Source organism: Mus caroli, unplaced genomic scaffold (genome assembly GCF_978045245.1).
Source record: "Mus caroli unplaced genomic scaffold, Mus_caroli_1 scaffold_4, whole genome shotgun sequence".
Taxonomy (NCBI): Eukaryota; Metazoa; Chordata; class Mammalia; order Rodentia; family Muridae; genus Mus; species Mus caroli.
The window spans coordinates 138,638,488-138,661,660 of NW_028227259.1; the positions used below are offsets into that span (position 1 = coordinate 138,638,488).

Genomic DNA, 23,173 nt, shown 5'->3' on the forward strand with positions numbered 1-23,173 from the left:
GCTGCAAAGCTGGGTGTCACACCGGTCGCGATCACTCCTAGAGACTCCGGATGGGGAGACTCTAAACACCCTTTGGCCCCTCCCCCTCCTCTTCAAGAACTCAGAGACCACCCACAGCCAAGGCTCCCTCAAACTTGTTCCTTGGCACCCTCTATGCCCCTTTTACTGCCACCCTAAGTCTCTTTGACTCACCCCCAACCAACCAAAGAGGTCCGGCTCCCAACATGCAAGCCAGCCTCTTTACAGGATGACCCCCTCAAAAAAAGAAACCGCCGCTCTGGGGCAGTGTTCGGACTCAGCTTGAGCGTTGGAGGACAGGAGAGGAAAAGGGGGAGGGGGAGGAAAGCTTCTTTCCGACGCCCCCTCCACCAACCTCCCCCGGCAGGGCAGCACCACTGACCTCATTCGCCCAACTGTATCCAGGCCTGCTGGGCTCCAGGCCAGTGGGGCGCTTCTCTCTCCACCTCCAGGGAATTCGAGGGTGAGAGGGGTGTCTGCTTTCCCCGATTCCAGCAGGTATCCGGAGGGAAGAAGCTGACCATCCCAACCCATCCCCCTCCAAACTCGAATTATAATCCCGATCACGTGCACACACACCCCAAAAGGCGGGCCTTAGAATTGAGACACCTGGAGGGGGAGGGGAAGGGACCTCCCATGCACACAACACATTGAGGTTGGGGGGGTGGTGCAAAATAAGGACTTAAAACCAAAGCAAGCTCCAGAGCACCCCCCTCTCCATCATCCCTCATCCCATCCCCCACCCCCACCCCCACCCCCAGTCAAACTTTCTCCTTTTTTACCTTGCAGGATCCCCAAGCGCTCCGGGCGCCCCGGCCCGGGCCCGGTGGCCAGGACTCGGTAGATCCAGTCGCCTCTGGTTGCTGAGTTAATAATCCGGGAATGGGGGACAGGATCAGTGGAGGGAGGGAGGGAAGGAGGGCGGACGCGGTGCGGGCGGCCGGCCGGGGGCTGCGCGGGGCCCCCACCCCCGGCGCGGGCTGCGGCGGAGGGCGGGGCGCGGAGCGAGCGCGAAGCCGAGCCCGGGCTCTGGGAGGTTCTCTCTTTGTTCTGTAATCCCAGTAAGATTGCCAGCCATTCGCCCCGGCCCTAATCCCAGCCCCGCGCAACACCACCCTCCATTGGCTGTCATTTACATACGGGATTAGCCCGCACGGCCCGCCCCGTGCCACCGTGGGGGAGGACTCACAACCTCGGGGCCTCGAGACTCCCCCAGCCACGGATTAGAACCCCCTCCCCGGAGAGATCTGAATACATCAAGGTCACCCAGAGGACGCCCGGAGGATCCCTAGGTGGTTTACCCTGCTGGTCACTCTTATGCCTGGAGTGTCCAAGGTCAGAAGGGAGGGACCCCAGGTTTTTCTCTTGGATGGCCTGGCCCAGGCCTTTTTATTTATTTATTTTTTATCTTGGAATCTCATAAAGCCCTGGTTGCAGTCAAACTGTTTTAGGGTCCTGAACACTCACAAACTGAAAGTGAGGATAACCTTGAACAACTGATAGTCCTGGCTCTACCTCCAAGTGCTGGGATTATAGTTTATACCTGGGAAGACTCGAATCCAGAGCTTCCTGTATGTAAGGCAACCATTCTACTTATACAACTACACCCTAAAACCCTAATTGTTGTTGTTTTAGGATAGTTTCGCATACCCCACACTGGCCTCAAACTCTCTATGTAGTTGAAGATGACCTTGAACTCCTGACCCTCTACTTCCCAAATACTGGGATTACAGGTGAGCACAACCACACAGAGTGCTTTTGGGTCCCGAGTTTTAGTTTACCATCCATCTGACCTCTTGTATACTACTAAATGGGGGAGGGGAACACTGGGGGACCCTCCCCCTCCAACCTCTCCAAAGCCATATGTCCCAAGTCAACCCAGCAGTTGGTAACCAGGTGGTGGTCCCCTGAATCTTTGGCTAGGCTTTTGCTGGGATAGGCACAGCAGAAAGACACGTACCAGACAAGTCCCCAAACCACTCAGGGAGACTGTGCCTCAAATTCAGTAAGTTAAAGGTAAACAGATGCAGGACATGATAGAATGTGCTTGTAGTCTCAGCACTCAGGAGACGGAGACAGGAGGATCGGGATTTCATGTCAGACTGAGCATCATAGAGAGGCTTTCATCTATAATCCTAGGGCCTGGAAGTTCGAAGCAAGAGGATTTGAGAGTTTGAAGCCTGCCTGGCCCATATGATCCTGTCTCAAAAAGTGAAAACACTCAGTTTCACTAGGGATATAATTCAGTCAGTGTATAGAATGGTTGTCCAGCGTGCTTGCTTGAAGCCCTGGGTTTGACCTTCAGCCCCACATAAAACCAGATGATATGGCACAGTAACCGACAAGAGAACTGGGAGGACAAAGTCATCCTAAGCAACAACGTGAGTTTGAGGGCAGCTTGGGCTACATGATAATAAAAAAAAAAAAAGAATCTACAAGATCCTGCCGGGCAGTAGTGGCGCACGCCTTTAGTCCCAGCACTTGGGAGGCAGGGGCAGAAGGATCTCTGAATTCAAGCCCAGCCTGGTCTACAGAGTGAGTTCCAGTACAGCCAGGGCTACACAGAGAAACCCTGTCTTGAAACAAGACCAAAAAAAAGGATCTACCAGATCCTGACAGAACCTACCTGGTCTCCTTCTAGATCTCCTCATGCATACACATTAAGCCCAGACCTTAGTGACAATTTAGTGACCTTGGATGACCATCTCTGGGGACAGGTTCACAAGCCTCCTCTCAGTGAGCCAACCAGAAGAGCCCTTGTGCCCACAGAGGGGTTTGGACAGAGCACCAGGGATCAGAAACAAGGCCATAGGTGATGGGCCCCTAGAGTCCTAATAAAGCCTGAGGTCTTACTAGCCAGGCCCTCTGACCCACTTGTGCAGTGCCTGCCCTAGTTTGACACCAAAGCCAGTGCAAATATCAACGATCTGGTAGCTGGGGGGGAGGGGGGTGTGAGTTCAAATCTTGGCGTTTCTACTTTCTACCCAAGTGACCTGGGGCTTGCCTTGGCCCCCTTCCCATAGCCTCTCTGCCAGCTACGGCCTGACTCCCACAGTGTATAATGCTGAGAACAGCCATCGCTTAGTAAATGTCTACTAGATGCATGTCATGTTACATGTAAGATCTCTGTCTTTTGGGTTCTGGAGACATGCCTGCTATTTCAGTTACTCAGGGACTGAGGCAGGAGGATTGAAAATTCATTGTCTTGCAGGATGGCTCAGTGGGAAGCCCAATGACCTAAGTTTGATTCCCAGGACCCACATGGTAGAAACAGAGTCAACTCCTTCAAGTTGCCCTCTGACCTCCACTCATGTGCCATGACACATGGACGTGTGTATACAAACTCATACACACAAATTTAAAAGTTTAAAGATACCCCAGGCTACATAGTGTGAACTTGCCTTAAAATGAAAGGGGTCCTGGGCTGGAGAAATGGCTCACCAGATAAGAGCACTGACTGCTCTTCCAAAGGTTCTGAGTTCAAATCCTAGCAACCACATGATGACTCACAACCATCTGTAATGAGATCTGACGCCCTCTTCTGGTGTGTCTGAAGACAGCCACAGTGTACTTATGTATACTAATAAATAAATCTCTGGGCTGAAGCAAGCAGGGACTGAGCGAGCGGGGTTGACCAGAGCAAGCAAAGGTTCTAAAAATTCAATTCCCAACAACCACATGAAGGTTCACAACCATCTGAACAGCTACAGTGTACTCACATACATAAAATAAATAAATAAGGGCCGGGCGTGGTGGCGCATGCCTTTGATCCCAGCACTCGGGAGGCAGAGGCAGGCGGATTTCTGAGTTCGAGGCCAGCCTGGTCTACAAAGTGAGTGCCAGGACAGCCAGGGCTACACAGAGAAACCCTGTCTCGAAAAACTAAAAAATAAATAAATAAATAAATAAATAAATAAATCTTTTTTTAAAAAAATGAAAGGGGTTTACTGTGGGAATCCATGAGTTTGGTCCCAGCACTTGGGAGACGGAGGCAGGTGGCTCTCTATCAGTTCAAAGTCAGCCTGGTTTACAGAGTGAGTTCCAGGACAGCCAGGGTGGGGTGGTACCCAAGGGGGAACTTCTCCTCCTCTGAGGAGAAGGAGATGATAATGGGGGAGGGATTTGTAAAAGTGGAACTGGGAGGAGAGGAGGGAGGGAGGGAGGTTGCAACAGGAATGTAAAGTGAAGAAAGAAAGAAAGAAAGAAAGAAAGAAAGAAAGAAAGAAAGAAAGAAAGAAAGAAAGAAAGAAAGGAAAGAGAGAGAGAAAGAAAGAAAGAAAGAAAGAAAGAAAGAAAGAAAGAAAGAAAGAAAGAAAGAAAGAAAGGAAGGAAGAAAGAAACATGAAAAGGTTCTGAGATGATAGCTCAGTCACTTAGATTCTTGTTTTCTTTTCTTTTTTTTTTTTTTTTTTTTTTTTTTTTTTTGGTTTTTCGAGACAGGGTTTTTCTGTGTAGCCCTGGATGTCCTGGAACTCACTCTGTAGACCAGGCTGGCCTTGAACTCAGAAATCCGCCTGCCTCTGCCTCCTGAGTGCTGGGATTAAAGGCGTGCATCACCACGTCCGGCTTCTTGTTTTCTTTATAAACACAAGGATTTGAGTTCGATCCCCACAACCCAGGTAAAAAGCCAGACGTACAGTCTGAAGAGATGGCTCCGCAGTGAGGAGCACCTACTGCGCTGGTAAAGAGAACTTGAACTCAGAATTCAGCAACCACTCTGGGCAGCTCCGGGAAAGGCAACATCTACATGTCCATACCTGCCCACAGACACATACGTATACACACAAGTTTACATTAAATTTAAAGTTTGTGCTGTTATTATTGTTGTTTTCAGCTGGATGTAGCTGCCTATGCCTTTAAACTCAGTACTGGCAGCAAGAAACAGGAAGATACTTGGGGTATTGCTGGCCGGCCAGCCTGACTGTATCAGCTACAGGAATTGATTAGAGACCATGTCTCCAATAAGAAAAAGAGAAAGAGAGAGAGAGAGACAGAGAGAGAGAGAGAGAGACAAAGACAGAGACATAGACAGAGAGACACAGAGAGACAGAGTAGGGAGATGACTAAGTCAATAAAGGGCTTGCTCCATTAGCCTAAGAACCTGATTTTAAATTCCTAGAACCATGTAAAAACTAGATGCCATCCATCTTTAATCCCAGCACTCAGGAGGGAGAGGCAGGTGGATCTTTGTGAGTTCGAGGCCAGCCTGGTCTACAGAGCAAGTGCCAGCACAGCCAGAGCTACAGAAAGAAGCCCTGTCTCAGACCTGCCCCACCCTCCCACCCCCACTCCACCTATAAAAGAAGTGGTATATACTTCTTTGGCAGGGTCTGTCAAACTGATGGAAGGTAAGACTGGTCTTGTGTCTTCTACATGTGCCCAGTGTGTCGCCATTCTCTCACGTGAATGTGCATATGAACACACATGTGCACATGCATGTGCTAACTCAGTGGAGACTAGAGGAATATGCCTGCCTGCACACACATGTAAATACTCATGAATGCATGCATATCACACACACACAAGCACACACACAAGAAAATTAGGAGAAGGTGGGAAAGAAGAGGAGCCCCGCTGGAATCTGGTTGAAACCTCTTTCTCCAACTGAGAATCCAAGGCTCCAACACAGTCTCCCTTTGCTTGAGACTTTTTTCTTTCCAGACCCAAACCTGTAATTTTCTATCAGTCTCACATTAAAGCCCTTGTGTAAGTAACCCCAGTGGCTCCTAGTTTCACCTTATCAGCTTGTCATTCTGCCCAAGGCCCCTATCCTATAATTCCCATTATCAAAGGGGATAGCAAGATAGCTTAGTAGGTAAAGACACTTGCCACCAAGCCTTGTGACTGGAGTTTGAGTCCCTGGCCCACCTACTGGAAGGAGAAAACCGATTCCCACAAGTTGTCTGTCCTCTGACCTCCAAGTTAGGGTACCATAGCTTGTGTAAATGTGCTCAAGTGAATAAATAAGTGTGAAAAAGATTAAGAGGGGGAGAAAGTTGCCTAGCAACCTCTTGAGGTGTTGAGAGCCATGGAAATGGTGTATTTGTCTACTCCTAAGGCTCTAAGTATAACTCTTCCATGGTCTGATGTGTGGCGTGTGTGTCTTCTTTTTCCTTAATTTAATTTCCTTATTTTACCTTTCTCTCCCCCACAACCTCCCAACACCCACTTAGGCAGTGTCTGTGTAGCCCTGGCTAGCCTGGAACTAACTATATTAAGCACGCTGACTTCAAACGCATAGAGGCCCACCTGCCCCTGCCTCCCAGGTGCTGAGACTAGAGGCATGTGCCACCACCCCTGGCCCCTTTCTCATTTTAATAAACGCCAACTCTTCTTCACATTCGCTCATCTTCAAATTCTCTTCTTCCTTAAAACAAGGGTCTGGGGCTGGTGAGATGGCTCAGTGGGTAAGAGCACCCGACTGCTCTTCCGAAGGTCCAGAGTTCAAATCCCAGCAACCACATGGTGGCTCACAACCATCCGTAACGAGATCTGGCGCCCTCTTCTGGAGTGTCTGAAGACAGCTACAGTGTACTTACATATAATAAATAAATAAATCTTTAAAAAAAAAAAAACAAAAAAACAAGGGTCTGGTTTTCCCTGAGGGGAGGTCTGTTAAGATCAAAGGAGCCCAGCAGGCTCCTGGGGGCCATGTCATGGAGTTGTGCCTTTGGGTCCCCACTGCCTCTTGCCAATCTGTTGGTTTCTAGAAGGAATATTTTCCCCACCCCAAATCCTAGACCTGAGGGCCCCCGCAGTGCTGTGTCCTGCTGCAGCAGGAGAGCCTCTGAGCTCAATACTGGGGTCTGTCATCTACCCACAGACTCTACAGCAGCAGGAATAGAAGGAAAGGGTGGGTATAAAGTCCCTCCTTCCCTCTGGCCTCTGGGTTCCCAATGCCTCCCAGAAAGACCAAATGAGCAGCCATAGCTTTCCATTCCCAGGCAGAGAGCAGGGAACAGTTAGTACAACAGAAACCTTGCCCGGCTACATCCGGTATGCCACTTGGTCACTTTTGTTGTCTTTATTTCCCCCCCCCCCCCAAGACAGAATTTCTCTGAGTAGCCCTGGGTGTCATAAACTCACTCTGTAGACCAGGCTGACCCCAAAATCAGAGATCCACCTGTCCACCTGCCTCTGCCTCTTGGGTGCTGGTATAAAAGGTGTGCACCATGTGGTGTGTGTGTGTGTGTGTACAGACTTCATGTTCCCAGGCTGGCCTGAAAACCATTCTCTTGCCTCTTGCATGCACCCCCTCAGAGTACCTGGCTCATGCTAGGCCAGCACTCTACCCACTGAGCCACCTTCCACACCCTACAGGCTGTTTGTAAAAGTGAGTGTACTGAGACACCCTGCTTCCCTGTCACCCCACAAGCTCCTGTGACAGACAAGATCTGTTCTCTTTCTGCTGACCAGCAGGGACGACTGACTGTCCATGGGACTCAGTCTCTGGTCCCTCCGAGACCTGGATCTCTGCCGTCCACATGCCAGACTGAGTTCTGTGGACACCAGACTGGACCACCTCACATTCATTGCTCCTTGCTTCATGGAGTGAGGCAACCAGGATGGAATGGTCACAGACAGGTGAGAGGGCAACCTGTCTGTGAACTCAGAGGAAGCCTGAGGCTAGACTACTTAGGATGAGCCCACGAGAGGGCACAAGGTGAGAGCAGGGAACCCGAGGGTTTTCAGGTTTAGAAACCACAGGGCACAGAAGTGGGGCAGCTCTGCACAGCCAGGGAGAGAGCAGTAGAGAGACACATCTCAGGACTCCTCAGGCTTCTGCCACTCCTTTTTGACACCACTGTGGCTTTTCTGACATCTTCAGGGGTTTATCTGATAATTACTGTTTATCCATCTTTTTAAAAATGAAATATTTGGGGTGGGAGAGATAGCTCAGCAGTTAAGAGTACTGGCAGTTTTTTCCAAAGGTCCTGAGTTCAATTCCCAGCAACCACATGGTGGCTCACAACCATCTGTAGTGGGATCTGATGCTCTCCCTTTTCTGGTGTGTCTGAAGACAGCTACAGTGTACTCATATACATAAAATAAATGATACACTTAAAAACATTTTTAAAGATTTATTTACTTATTATATGTAAGTACACTGTAGCTGTCTTCAGACACACCAGAAAAGGGAATCAGGCCAAGCGTGGTGGTGCACGCCTTTAATCCCAGCAATTGGAAGGCAGAGGCAGGCAGATTTCTGAGTTCGAGGCCAGCCTGGTCTACAAAGTGAGTTCCAGAACAGCCAGGAATATATAGAGAAACCCTGTCTCAAAAAACCAAAAAAAAAAAAAAAAAGGGAATCAGATCTCGTTATGGATGGTTGTGAGCCACCATGTGGTTGTGGGATTTGAACTCAGGACCTTTGGAAGAGCAGTCAGTGCTTTAACCGCTGAGCCATCTCTCCAGTCCCTTAAAAACATGTTTTAAATAAGAAACATAGTCAAGCCTGTTGGCAAATGTTTGTAATCTTGGAAGGTGAGAGAGTGAGACAGGAGGATGGCCATGAGTTCAATGCCTGCTTGAGCTACATAGAAACATTCTATCTCAATAAAAAAAAAAAAAAAAAAAAAAAAAAAAAAATAGGCACTGGGATGTAGCTCAGGAGGTGGAAGACTTGCCTAAGAGGAGCAAAGTCCTGGGTCCATCCTCAGTTTTTCATAAACTATGCACGGTGGCACACTTCCGAAATCCCAGCACTCGGGGAGCAGAGCAAGAGGATTAGTCAAGGTTAGCCTTCGCTATGTAGTGAGTCCACGCCCACCTGAAATATATGAGACTCTGTCTCACAAACATACTTTATAAATAAAGTAAATATAAAAATGAGATAAAGAGTCAAGAATGTAACTTAGCAGAGCATCTGCCTAGAATCCCCCAGTGAGGACTGGGGTGTAGCTAGGTGGTAAAGCTCTTGGTTAGATACTGGCTCAGTGAGAGGCTGAGGGCGTGGCTCACTGCAGAGCACACACTGAGCATGGGCCTGGATTCCACCCTCTATATCATAAGTAAAACAAAACAGAAGAGGTAGAGAGATGGCTCAGAGGTTTGAATAAAATCTGCTTTTGCAGAGGACACGAGTTCGGTTCCAAGCACTCTCTATACATGGTGGAGTTACAGTGGCTGGTAACCCCTGTTCCTGGAGGTCCAACATTCTCTTCTGGCTTCTGTGGTACACAGATGTACATGCAAGTAAAATACCTACTTGGTAAGATAAAAAAAAAAATTATTCAGATTTTAAAGAAACTTGTATCTTTTCTGGAGTCAACTGATTTTTCCTTTTTAAAAAGTGTAACTTGGGGGCTGGAGAGATGGCTCAGTGGTTAAGAGCACTGACTGCTCTTCCAGAGGTCCTAAGTTCAGTTCCCATGACAATACATGGTGGCTCACAACCATTTGTAATGGGATCCTAGCCTTCTTCTGGTGTGTCTGAAGAAAGACAATATACTCACATATAAAATAATAAATAAATCTTTTTAAAAAAGGTTAAAGAGTATAACTTGTCCAGGCAGTGTTGGCACATGCTTTTAATCCCAGCACTGAGGAGGCAGAGGCAGGCAGATCTCTGAGTTCAATGTCACCCTGGCCCTACAGAGTGAGTTCTAGGACAGACTGGGCTATACCAAGAAACCCTGTCTCAAAAAAAAAAAAAAAAAAAAGAAAAGAAAAAGAAAAGAAAAGGAAAGGAAAGAAAGGAAGGAAGAAAGAAAGAAAGAAAGAAAGAAAGAAAGAAAGAAAGAAAGAAAGAAAGAAAGAAGGAAAGGGAGAAAGGAGGAAGGAAAAGAGAGAGAGAAAGACTATTATTCTCATTCCACCATGGAGCTCAAACAGAAAGTAATATTTAGGGTGTGGAAATATTGGGACTTTTTTAAAACAGGGTCCTGTGTATCCCAGGCTGGGCTTAGACTCACAGAGGTCTGCCTATCTCAGCTTTCCAGTACTTGTGGAATTAAAGGCATGGGCCACTCCCCACAGCCTAGAACTTCTGATCTTTTGATCCTCCTGCCTACACCACCTCTAGAATGCTGAGATCTTAGGCATGTGCCAACACACACACACACACACACACACACACCCATAATAGAATGAGTATTTTTGCATATATATGTATATTTTTGCTCATATATATGTATTTATTTATATATGTGCATGTATGTGTATTTTTGCTCATATATATGTATATATTTTGCATATATATGCATATACGTGTGTGTGCACATGGGCATGCGTGCACGCATGTCTATATGTGTGTGTGTGTGTGTGTGTACTGGGGTGTGGTTAGGGGTATGTACATGGTGTGCTGGGAAATGAATTCTAGTTCTTCACAAGAGCAGCAAGTGTGTAGAACTGCTGAGCCACATCTTCAGCCCCAGGCTCTGATTTTTCAAATGGCCTCCCGTAACTCCTTTTTTTTTTTTTTTTTTTGCTGTTGTTGAATAGAGTCATGCTCTATTCTTTTTTCTTTCTTCCTTCCTTTCTTTCTTTTTCTTTCTTTCTTTCTTTCTTTCTTTCTTTCTTTCTTTCTTTCTTTCTTTCTTCTCTTTTATTATTATCTTTTGTTTGTTTTGTTTTGTTTTTCTAGATAGAGTTTCTCTGTGTAGCCTGGGTTGTCTTAGAACTGATTGTGTAGACCAGTCTGCCCTCGAACTCAAAGATCCGCCCACCTTTGCCTCCCGAGTGCTGGGATTAAAGACATGCGCCACCACTGCCAGGCATCTTGCTCTATTTCTAGGTAGGTAGCACAGGCTGGCCCTCAAGTTGCTATGCATCCCAGGCTGGCCCCAAACTACCAATCCTCCTGCTTCTGCCTTCCCAGTGCTAGGATTGAAGTGAACACTGTCCTGCTTGCTCACTCAAGTGTCTCAGCTACCCTGCACCGCTTGCTTCTCTCTGTCTCAGGGTCCCTGCCTCTCTTAAGGTGTCTCTGAGAATACATAATTTCTCCGTTTCTGACTTCCTGCGTCTCTGGGTGTCTCCTTAGCCCTGGTTCCTTTTCTACCTCTCTCCACCCCCTGCCCCCGCCTCTGTTGCCTCTCCTCCTTTGGAATCTTTGAAGAACAGAGCCAGGCATGTAATTGACTCGGCCCGTCTCCATGGTTGCAGCTGTGGCGTTACTGAGAGATCAATTTGGAGCGCCCGGGCTCCTTCATAATTGCACCTTAATAGTTTGTGTGCGGCAGAGTGAGGCAGAGTGAGTCTTCGCAGGAGACAGTCGGGTTAGCCCAGGGACCCTGGCTGGAAAAGCTACGTGGGGTCACCAATCTCTCTTAGGTCAGGCCTCATGAAGGGGATACTTGGCCAGGAGGGAAATAGGGTGAGAGAGGCTGCCCCACACTCCCTCCCAGAGGTGCAATGCCCCACCCGCTGGGCCCTGCTCCTGTTTATAATTTATGCTTATGATCAAAATTATCAGCAATAATGATAACGTGATTATAATTGCCAAGCCGTCTGGCTCAATTGCAACGCTGTTGGTAAATATTGTGATAGAGGCAAGCGTGAGGCCCCTGCTTCCTGGAGTTTGAGGGACAGCAGGGGGATGGGGCTGCTACCGAGGGAGGGAGGGCAGGCGGGCAGGCCGGGGCTCCTCCTTCCTCCCAACCAGGACCCTTCACAAGTTCCAGAAAGCTGCCGGATTTGTTTGTCTGTTTAATTTTATTATGTGTCCCTGTGTGTGGATGTGTGCATATGAGTGCAGGTGCTCCTGGAGGCCAGAGCAGGGTGTCAAAGTCCCCCGAAGCTGGAGTTACGCGTGCCAGTGAGCCTCCTAATGTAGGTGCTGGGAACCAAATGCAGCTTCTCTACAAGGAGAAGCAGGTGCCCTTAACCATCGCACCGTGCTGTCTCCAGACCTGGGTTTGTTTGCTTGTTGAGACAGTCTCCTGCTGCAGCCCAGGCTGGCCTTGAATTCCAGGCAACTCTTCTGCATCAGCCTCCCAAGACTGAGGTGACAGATACCACCACATTCAACAACATCCCTACCTTGTATCTGGGGACATGAAGCTCAAAGAGACTCTTAACTGACAGAGCAGCAAGCACGTAGGCAGGGTAAAGTCCTGCCTGAGGGGTTTCTGTGGCTTCCATCTGCACCTCGGTTTGGAAGCCCCCCTCCCCCACCCCCTGTTTTATTTTTTGGTGTTCTCGAGATGATCCACACACACAGCCTTATCCTCTGCTAGGGCAGTGCCCTGCTGCTGACAGCCCCTCCCCCCACCCCACCCTGTGTTCCTTTCATTTTGTTGTTTTGAGTTAGGATCTCACTAGGTAGCCCAGGCTAGATAGCCAAGGATGGCCTGGGACTCTTTATTTTCTACAATCTGCCTTTCAAGTTCTAGGATTACAGATGTGAACTATCATGCCTGGCTTTATATTAATCCTTTTTTTTTTTTTTTTTTTTTTTTTTTTTTTTTTTTTTTAGACAAGGTCTCTTTGTGTAGCCTCAGCTGTCCTGGACCTCACTACATAGACTAGGCTGGTCTTGAACTCAGAGATCTGTCTGCCTCTGTCTCCACAGGGCTGCCATAAAGCCCCGTGCCACTCTGTCCTGATGCATTTTAATCTTATTGAGGGGCTGGAACAGGGCTGGGAAGGAGCCCGGGACCTCACGCAGGCTATGCAGGTGCTTGACCAACTGAGCTACACTTCCTGCCCCACTTACGGGTGGTCAGTGTTCCAGGTCTGGGTCAGGCTGGTCGCTACCTGGAGATCTAAGATCCTCTGAAAGTCAATCTTAGAGTGTCTTTTCTTCGCCTAGCCCAGTGGATGCAGCCCTGATTCAGCGGCGGCATTGTGCTTGAATTTAGGTCAGGTCTATTTTAATTCTACTGAGGACTCAGGTCGACTGCCTTCAGGGCTGAGGAGGAGTGTGGGCCAGCTGAGCTGCAGAGGGTAAACAGAGGGAGGGGACGTGGAGGAGAAAAGGGACAGGGGCCCAGAATACCGGCCCCACTGGGGCTTCTTCACCCTCTCTCCTTATTCTGGTGTGGAGGAAGCAGTCATGAGCTAAGGGACTGGCGATTCTGCTCAGTTGGCAGAGCGATTGCCTAGAATACAGGAAGCCCTGCAGTCTACAGCCTCAGTGTGGCATAAACCAGGCACAGTGAGGCAACAAACAGTGAGGCACAGTCAGTGAGCACTCAGGAGTTGGAGGTAAGAGGATCAGAAATTCAGGATCATCCTTGGCTACAAAGCCAATTTTGAGACTAGCCTGAGCTAAGTAAGACCCTGTCTCAATTTAGAAAACAAACAAATGGCTATACATCAGGCATAGTAGCCTAGACCTGTAATCCCAGCACTCAGGAGGTAGCGACGGGCAGATTGGAGTTCTAGGTCATCTTTATCTACACAGCAAGTTTGACATCCGCCTGGGGTACATGACACCCAGTCTCAATAAAACACTGAAAAGAATACAGGCTAAAAGCAAGGCATGGTGTTAAAAGCTTGTTATTCCAGATTTGGAATGGCTGAGGTGGGAGGACGGCCAGACTTTGTCCTGAGATCTCATATTAACTGACAGCACATATAACCCAGAATGGATTGCTACCCTCTGGCTGTGTGACCCACGATACTTACAAAACCTCTCTGTGCCCCGCTGCTATTCTTGGCTGTAAGATGGATTAAGGTAGGACCTTTGTCACAAGGGAGTTTGATGATGTAAGCCATTGGAAAAGTAGACCGTGGGTCTTGCCTGCAAGTCGAACAGGGTAAACGAGAGTCTTCGGGAGAGGACTGTGGTTTTATGGTCCTCCTCCTCCTCCTCCTCCTCCCACATGCCTGGCACTGCCTGCAGCCTCTCCTCAGCCTTGTCTAGGCCCTCATTGAGATTCTTAACTGCTTGCGTAAACGGAACCCTTGTAAGTTGCCAGGTCTGGCGATTGATCCCCTAAATGGGTGTTACTGGAATCAGGGAAGCTGCGTGCATGCTTTGCTTTATAACTCATTTGGTTGCGGTCGGGAGGTCTGTGCAAGACATGGTTTCTCTGTGTAGCCTTGGCTGTCAAGGAACTTGCTTTGTAGACCAAGCTGGCCTCGAACTCAGAAATCCACCTGCCTCTGCCTCCCCAGTACTGGGATTAAAGGCAAGGGCTGCTGCCACCACCACCGGCTGATTTATAATTTATAGTTAGCCACCCTGTAGGCCCCTCCTCCATGGCTGCCCTTAAGGGGAGGCTGGGTGGGAGTGAGGTCCCAGAGTCTTATCTTTCATGCTTGGTTCAGCCATCTCTGTGTGGTAGGACATCGGACAGGAACACAAAGACACAGTTTACTGTTTTAGACCCTGGAGTATTCTCCATAGTACCAAAGAGTTGGTGGCCAGAGCCTCATTCACTCCCAGGGTGATTCAAGGAGATAAAACCAAGTCCAAATGATGAGAAGCCCAGGGTGTGGCTGGGTGGATAAAGTACTTGGCTGGCATGCATGGGTTCTTCAATTCCGCCTCAGCACTGCGGAAATTTAGCAATGGTAGTGCTCACCTCAGGAGGTGCAGGCAGAGAGGTTAGAAGTTCAAGGCCATCCTCAGCTACACAGTGAGCTGAAGGCCAGCCTGTGCTATATGGGACCCTGTCTCAATACCAGCTTGACAGGGCTGGAGAGATGGATCAGCCATTTAGAGCATGCGCTGTTCTTACAGAGGACCTGAGGTTCCCAACATCCACAGCGGTGGCTCACTGCTGCCTGCATCTCCAGCTCCAAGGGATCTGCCGCCCTCTTTTGACCTCCACAAACTCCTGCTCGGTAAGCTCCCACATGCTCATGTGTTCATGGTCCATACACATACACTCAAGCACAAACTCATACATAAATAATAAACAAAGAAGTCTTAAAAGTTAGCTTGAAACCGGGCAGTGGTGGCACATACCTTTAATCCCAGCACTTGGGAGGCAGAGGCAGGAGGATTTCTGAGTTCGAGGTCAGCCTGGTCTACAGAGTGAGTTCCAGGACAGCCAGGGCTACACAGAGAAACCCTGTCTCGAAAAAAACAAACAAAAAAAACAACAAAAAAAGTTTAGCTTGAAGCAGAGGCAAGCCTGAGCTACAGAGTGAGTTCCAGGGCAGCTTGGACTGTTCCCCCCCCCAAAAAAAATTCCACTTGTCTCAGAGGCCTAAGAAAGCACCTGTGTCCTGGTACTTAAGAGCTACCAAGGCTCAGTGGGAAAGACCCGAAGTCTCATTTGCTCCAGGTTGATCCAGGCTGCCAGATTTCCTCTGTGGGGCAGGCTTGTGGTCAGAGTGAGGCTGTGTGAACAGAATAAAAGTCATTGCCGGTGATGTCAGGAGAGTGGCGGATGAACCAGGAGACTCTGCACATTACAACCAGAGGAGAGACATAGTCAGAAGTGACTTTCCAAATCTTCGTTCAGTGTGTGAAAGGGTTGCTCTCCAGGACCTAGAAGGAGCAGGACTGTACTGAAGTCCCAAGCTATTATAGTTGGGGGTTCCCATCTCAGGGCCGGGATCCAGGTCCCAGGAGCCTGGATCTTCCACAGGAACGTGTCTGGAAGGCTCACTTCAATCCCAAAGTTAACTTCCTCTTCTTCCCGCTATTTTTAATGCACTTACCTCGTTAACATGCAAATGAGCATCTTTAGTTTTTGCATAATTTCCCCCAATTAACATTTGCGAGGAACCGAAGAAGGCAGCAGACACCCCCCACCTCCAGAGTGGTCCTCACTTCTGGAGTATAGGCTCCTCAAGCAAGGAGCAATGGTCTCTCTGTTCCAAAACTCTGACACAGGTAGGGACCTGCTGAGATCAACTGAACACTCGTGTGTGGGCCTTTTGCCTCCTTGTGAATTCACAGGGCACAGGGGACATATACAGCATCATGATTTGGGAGATTTGCGCAGTTCTGGGATTTAGAAATCTCACAGTCTCTTCTCGTTCCTTTAAGGGGATAGATATGAGGGACCCATTTCCCATACAACAAAAGTGAGGTCTGGGATGGGAGAAATTGTCCAGAGCTTCTGTGAGGCTACTGTGGTGGAATTAAACTGCATCCCATTTCACAGAGTGGTGGGCTGGAGAGATGGCTCAGTGGTTCACAGTGCTTTTTTATTTATTTAATTAATTAATTAATTTTGGTTTTTCGAGACAGGGTCTCTGTCTGTGTAGCCCTGGCTGTCCTGGAACTCACTCTCTAGACCAGGCTGGCCTCGAACTCAGAAATCCACCTGCCTCTGCCTCCCAAGTGCTGGGATTAAAGGTGTGCGCCACCACTGCCCAGCCAGAGTACTTTCTGCTCTTGTAGAGGATCTTCAAGAGTTTGGTTCCCAGCACCCACTAGGGGTTCTTACAACTGCCCATGACCCCAGCTTCAGGGGATCTGATACCCTCTGCTGCCCTCTGGTAACTGCACACACATGCACATTACACATACAACCATAAATAAATCTTTTTTTTTTTTTTGAGTGGGGCAAGCCCGGGCTATAAGGAAACCCTTTCTGTCCTCCAGCTCTCAATCCCAACCTGCTCCCTACAAGAATCTTACCCAGAGTTCCAGTTGTTCCAACCTGCTTCACTCCTCAATCTACCAGTCAATGGACACTTTCAGGATGCTCTGGTTTTCGGAGCTGCTCTGTGACTTCATCAAGAGCGTGTAAAACCCCTCTATTAAAGTACCTTCTGATTCTCTGGTTCCTCCTGTGACCCGGCAGGAATCTGGGCACACAAAAGCAGCTATCTCCAAATGCCTGCTTTTGAAATACATGGTAGGACCCCTGGAGTAGAGACTTCTCTGCTCTTCAGTTACCCAGCATCCCTCAGGCCCCATGAGAATATCCTAAAAACAGGATGTAAATTCTCTTTAACATAGTGCTGGGAATTGAACCAACGGTTCTACACATAATAGGCCACACTTCCAGCCCCTCACAGGGGGATTCTAGGCAGGGGCTATTGTTGAGTTATACCCTTAGCAACCCCCTTTTTAAAAAAAGGTTTTTGAGATGAGGTCCACGCTATTTTGAACTTTCTGTTCTCTGCCTCAGCCTAGTAGGCAGCTGAGATAACAGGCTTGGCCTACCCCTTGTGTTGTTTGTTTGTTTATCAAAAAAATCTTACATAGATCAGGCAAAAAAACAAAACAAAAAAAAACCAAACAACTTTTCATCCTCCTGCTTCAGCCTCCCAATACTGGGATTACAGTCTGGTTTCCAAATAGGTGTGTTCACAGAAGACTGACTCCTGGCCAATAAAATGTGACTAAGAACATCTGTGGGAATTCTGGAACATTCTTTTTCTCATGGTCCTTCATTCTGCCCCCTAAAATATAGATGTGATGGCTGGAGTCCTTCCTTTGGACTCTGAGGTGAACTCAGTTTGAAAGAAACATACAACTATGATAGGATAGATAAGGCCTAACATTCTCTCTCAAGGTTCTCTAGAGTAGCAGAACATGTAGAATGTATACATACACATAGACATAGATAATACATATATATGTGTATGTGTATATATATATACATATATACATGTATATATACATATATATACATATATACATGCATACACACACACACATATATATATGATTCATTAGCTGAACTGCTGTTCAGCTAATCAGACTTTGGCTGGAGATGAACTGAAAGCCCAATAATGCAGCAGTTGCTCAGACCACGAGGCTGGAGATCTCAGCTGGTCTTCAGCATACGCTGGAATCCTGAAGAAGTTGGCTCTAATGCCTGTGAAGGAATGGACTAGCCAGCCAGCCAGGCAAGAACAAACAGGCAAAGAGCAAAAGTTCCCCTTCTTCTGGGTCCTTAGCTAGGCTTCCAGCAGAAGGTGTGGCCCAGATTAAATCTGTATTAAAGGAGTGTCTTCCTGACTCAGAGATCTGGATTAGAAGTGCATCTTCCCACTTCAAGTTAAGCAAGAAGTCCTCACAGGTGTGCCCTCCATTTTGGGGTTTAGTTCACTCCAGATGTATTCAGGTTGGCAAACAAGAACAGACATCACATTCTCTCCTTCTTGGGTGTGCACATGTGTACATGTGTTTGTGCATGCATGCATGTGGGTGAGTGTGTGTGTGTGTTTATGTGCACACGCGTGTGTGTGCCATGGTTAGAGAACAACTTACTGGCACTTTTCTCCAGTCACATGGGTCCTGAGGTCAAGCTCGGTCATGCAGCTAGGTGACAAGAACCACAAAGTCACCTCTCTGTGCCCCATCTTGTTTTATGATACAGAGTTTCTTGCTGACCTGGAACTTGGGGGCCCCAAGGCTCCCTAACACTGGGATTATAAACACAGCCCACTTACATACATGCAGACCCTTGCTCCTGCAAGGCAAGCTCATGCTGGGCTGGGCCATCTCCCCAGCATCTGATAAATAATCTTCATAATAGATCAAGGGACTGGAAGGATGACTTGGGGATTAAGAACATTTGCTTTTGCAGAGGGTCAGAGTTTACTTCTCAGCTCCCATATCAGGCCTCTCACAACCACCTGTAACACACAGGACATCCCAGTTCCAGGGGCTCTGATGCCCCCTGTTGGCCACCATGAATACTTGCATGACACAGTGCTCATACAGACAAGTGTGCACACATGCATACATGTAAATAAAAATACAGAAAAAATTTTGCCGGACACAGTGGCCCAGGTCTTTAATCCTAGCACTCAGGAGGCAGAGGGAGGAGAATCTCTGTGAGTACTGAGCCAACTTGGTCCACAAAATGGCTTTCAAAACAGCCAGAGTTCTGTTATACAAAGAATTCCTGTTTCGAAAAATCAACCAACCAACCAACCCCTGCTCCAAATACATACATACATATATATATATATGGATATACATATATACATAAATGTATATACACATATACATACATGTATGTGATATATGTGTAATATAAATGTAAATATGTGTATAAGCATATATGTGTAAATATAATACAATATATAAGATAAAAATAAAAATAATCTGGGCGTGGTGGCACATGCCTTTAATCCCAGCACTCAGGAAACAGAGGCAGGCGGGTCTCTGAGTTTGAGGCCAGGCTGGTCTACAGAGTGAGTTCCAGGACAGCCAGGACTACACAGAGAAACCTGTCTCGTAAAACCAAAAAATAAAAATAAAAAATATATAATTTTTTTAAAGGGGCCATTTAAACCACAGTATTTGTTTTTTCTGGTCACGTATACTTCCCTGTTCTACATTTTGTTTTGAAAGTTTTACAACTTTACTTTTTCACACATACTTTCTTGATCTGGGGATGGCTTTTGCTTACGTGGGAGGTGGGAATCTATTTTCATTCTTTTCCCATATGGACACCTAATTGTCCTTGCATGTTGATTTGAAGAGTCCAAAACAAAATATAAGGTATTTTAGAATAAATTGATGAAAGATCTTGAAGGCTCAAAGACCTTGATAGCTAACACTGTAAAATTAACTTAGGGATTTACATTATTATAATTTAAAAAATACCCACTTATCCATAATTCCAACAGTGTTCAGGTGGCTGAGAAGGATGCCACACGTTTGAGGCCAACCTGGGTTATAGAGTGAGATCCTTTCTCACTCTATAGCTATGGGAGCCAGGCACGGGGGTGCACTCTTTAACTTCAATGCTTAGGAGACTGCGACAGACAGATCTCTGTGAGTTCAAGGCCAGCTTGATCTACCTAGCAAATTATAGACCAGCCACCGCTACATAGTGAGAGTCTGCCTCAAAATTATTGGAAGAGCCTGTAGAGATGGCTCAGCAGTTAAGAGTTCTTGGGGCTCTTGAAGAGAACTCAGATTTGGATCTCAGCATACATACTCAATGGCTCACTCCTGCCTGTAAATCCAGCTCCAGGACATCAGGCACCCTCTTCTGGACTGTATGGGCAGCAGCACACATCTGTACACACACACACACACACACGAACATGAGCATGAATGAGAGTATAGTAACTCTTTGAAAACAGTGATATTAGATATAATAAGATCAAGAAATGAGGGCCAGTTGGGCGTGGTGGCACACACCTTTAATCCCAGCACTTGGGAGGCAGAGGCAGGCGGATCTCTGAGTGTAGTAGGAGGCTGGCCCGTGGCCTACATGAACTGGAACCTACATTCCTGGAAGGCAAGCTGGGGCTGAAAGAGAGACTACACGGCGAGAAAAATAATGAAGCCAAGATAATTTTTTTCTCTGATTAAGGCCCGCAAGTTTACTAAGAGACTGTGCTTAAAAGGGGGAAGGCCCACCCCCACACACACACTCCCCCTAGTCCTTGGTGCTTTGTCACCATGCTGCCATGCCTCCATGCTGTCAGCACTTGGTCACCAGGCTGTTGCTTATTCAGGAATGTCTCAGGAATACAGGTTCAGCCTCTCCGCAGGTAGCAAAATCTCAGGGCAGTTGACACTTCAAAAGAAGCCAGCCAAGTCAGAAAGCTGCACAGCAGGTGGCCCCACCTCAGTGGCAACAAGGTCTGCATCAGCCAGCTTCAGGCTGGGGGAGGCTACAACTTTTCCCCTGGTTATATAATAAAAATAGCTGGACCAAGACATAAAATTTATTTATGCTCCATAGTCCTGCCTGGGAGTTATGGTGGCTGGTGGCCGTGCCTGGCTTTGGGACTCAGATTTTCCCGAGCCATTCTTATCTGTCAAGGAGCATACATGCAGCTTGTTTGTGTTTATTTTACACAAACATGGCTCTGTGGTGTATTATTAACAAACCACGGCCTCTTGGCATGTACCTCTGTCTTAGATTGATATGCTCTGAAATCTGGTTGCCCGTCATTGACTGACCAGTCCTCATAGCACACCTTATTCCCAAATCAGACCAAAGCCACAATATGTACTTAATATGCTTCTTCATATTGATGAATTTCTGCCACCCGCGCTTGCTGGAGGGGAGGCTGCACGCTTGCTGAAGTCAGGCTGTAAGGAGAGACTGACCTGCTTGAAAATCAAAGTCAAGATAGTTGAAAAGCAACAGGATAAAAGCTTCTTTGGGGAAATCCAGGTACTTTATTCAGTTGCAAATTAGCAAAGATCAAACTCAGACTCTGACCTCCTGGTGTGGGGGAGATGACTTTGAGAATTAGCAGAAAAGCTGAAAATTCTCTGAAAGTGGAGGCTGTACTCCAAATTAACTTTTTCGGCTAAAAAGGATTTTTAGCCATCAATGAGGTTAGAATCATACTTACTAGAAGATTCAGGATCTGTGTCCACTTGATGAACCAGTCTTTTAGGCAGCCATCACGCTCTGTCTTCTTTTTGTAAAAAAACATAGACAGAATCTCTTCCCCAGATTAAAACGGGATCTGGACCATTCCACGTATTAGTTCATGGGTCCCGCCATTTAACCATGGCATAAGAACTGGAAGTAACTGGATGCCAGTGGCGATGTGCTGCAGACTGACCTTTAACATCAGTTTGCAAAAAAATTTAAAACGAACAAGACAAAAGCAAGATGTGTTTTTGGTGACCTTGGAGGGTATAACTGCCCCTGTTTTGTTTTTAAAAGCCAATTTTTCAGAGTGCGATGAGCATGTTCAACAATTCCTTGTCCCATGGGGTTATAAGGAATTCCAGTTTTATGTTTGATACCAAATTCCTTACAAAATGAAGTAAAATTGTTGCCAGTATAGGATAGCCCATTATCTGTCTTAATGAGTTTAGGCAATCCCATAGCATTAAAGGCTTGTAAACAATGATCAATTACATTTCTAGAGGCCTCTCCAGTATGTAGAGAAGCAAAAAGAAATCCTGAACAAGTGTCAATACAAACATGTATATATTTTAATTTTCCAAATTCCGCATAATGAGTTACATCCATTTGCAGCAATTGATTAAGTATAAGTTCTCAAGAATTAACACCATTATGTGGAAACAGGTAGTGAAAGAGGAAAATTACTGGACACCTGAACTTTTCCTGAACTCTCTTACCCCTCCCATCCAGAGACTGTTCCCGGAGCACTCCTGAACTTTTTACCCCAAGGTACCCCCTCCCAATTGGAAACTGCTTCAGGAACATTTTTTAGATAAGGGGTCTCCTGGAGCAAACCTAGTCCAACCCCTCCTAACTGAAGACTGTTCCAAGAACATTTTTGAGATAGGGGCCTCCTGGTACTACCCCAGAATGTTCCAATAAATCGAGTACATTGCCAAAATATAGGACACGACCCCTTGGTTATGTAAAGCCCCTTGGCAGAACACCTTAGTGACGCAAATTTGTACTTTCACTGCCCTGCTCCCCCCTTACCCTTCTCCCATAAAAGCCTGTGACAAGTCTGGGCCAATTGCCGAATCTCCTCTGCACCTTGCTGGCTGCATGAGTTTCGACCCCAGATATCTGGTATATGTGCTTTTTTATGTGCTTTCTTGTCGTTGCTGTATTAAATCTTACTCTCTATACATCTTAAGTTCGGTCTCAGTGTCTTCTTGGGTGCACGGCTGCCCCGAGGCTTGAGTGAGTGTCTCCCTTTGGGAGTTTTGGAGTCTTTCAGTAGGAACTGAGGACACTAAGAACAATTTATTTTTTTACAATTTGACATGCACATTCTCTAAAAATACCAAAATATTATCTTAAGCCATTACTGTTTTGATTATATAAAGAACAGAACGAGACTATATGGCCAATTATTCTTATGTAAGGTCTGTAATCTGCCTGAGATATAAATCTAGCATGGCATTGCCTTAAGGTCTTGTCCAGGCAATCTAGGACAAATTCTTAAATGTCCAAAAACAGTCTTCTAAAAAGAACAGCATTTTTTCTTATGAGTTGTATATGCATAAACCATTGCAAACTTGAGAATTTATAGTATCTGAGGGATGAACAATTTTAAGCAATTGTAAGATCTGAGATATAATATTGACTATTAATATACAAATTAAAGCTTGATTATTCAACATTTTAAAACACCATCTACAGCACACATTTTAATTATCTGTGCTGAAGCAGGAGGAAACTCAAAAGAATAAGCATGTGATCCAATTCACATATACTTTTCTCCCATAGAAGGGCTGTTTTTAAACACAGTAAATGGGATGCATGCATGCATGAATTTATAGAAGGTACAAAAGCATGCATAAAAACAATTTTTAACTTATCTTTAGAATAGTGATTATCAATTTTATTTAAAATGATGGTAAGCAATAGGCCAAATATCAATATTCTCTAATAACCAATTTAATTGCTGTTTGGAACAAGGAACAGACACTGTC

At 46.6% G+C, this 23,173-nt stretch overlaps 1 protein-coding gene across 13 annotated transcripts in view; it reads right to left on the reverse strand.

Moving 5' to 3' along the window:
- Positions 1-1,076, reverse strand: part of Gtf2ird1 (GTF2I repeat domain containing 1) — a 102,618-nt gene extending 101,542 nt beyond the window's left edge. For 12 of the 13 annotated variants that reach the window (XM_085837251.1, XM_085837249.1, XM_085837246.1 and 9 more), the window contains exon 1: positions 401-594. The gene's annotated coding sequence lies outside the window, so the exon portion shown is untranslated. Of the gene's footprint in view, positions 1-400; positions 595-800 lie in introns of those variants that run through there. The other variant, XM_085837240.1, reaches the window with a different exon arrangement.
- Between the last annotated feature and the right edge of the window lie 22,097 nt (positions 1,077-23,173).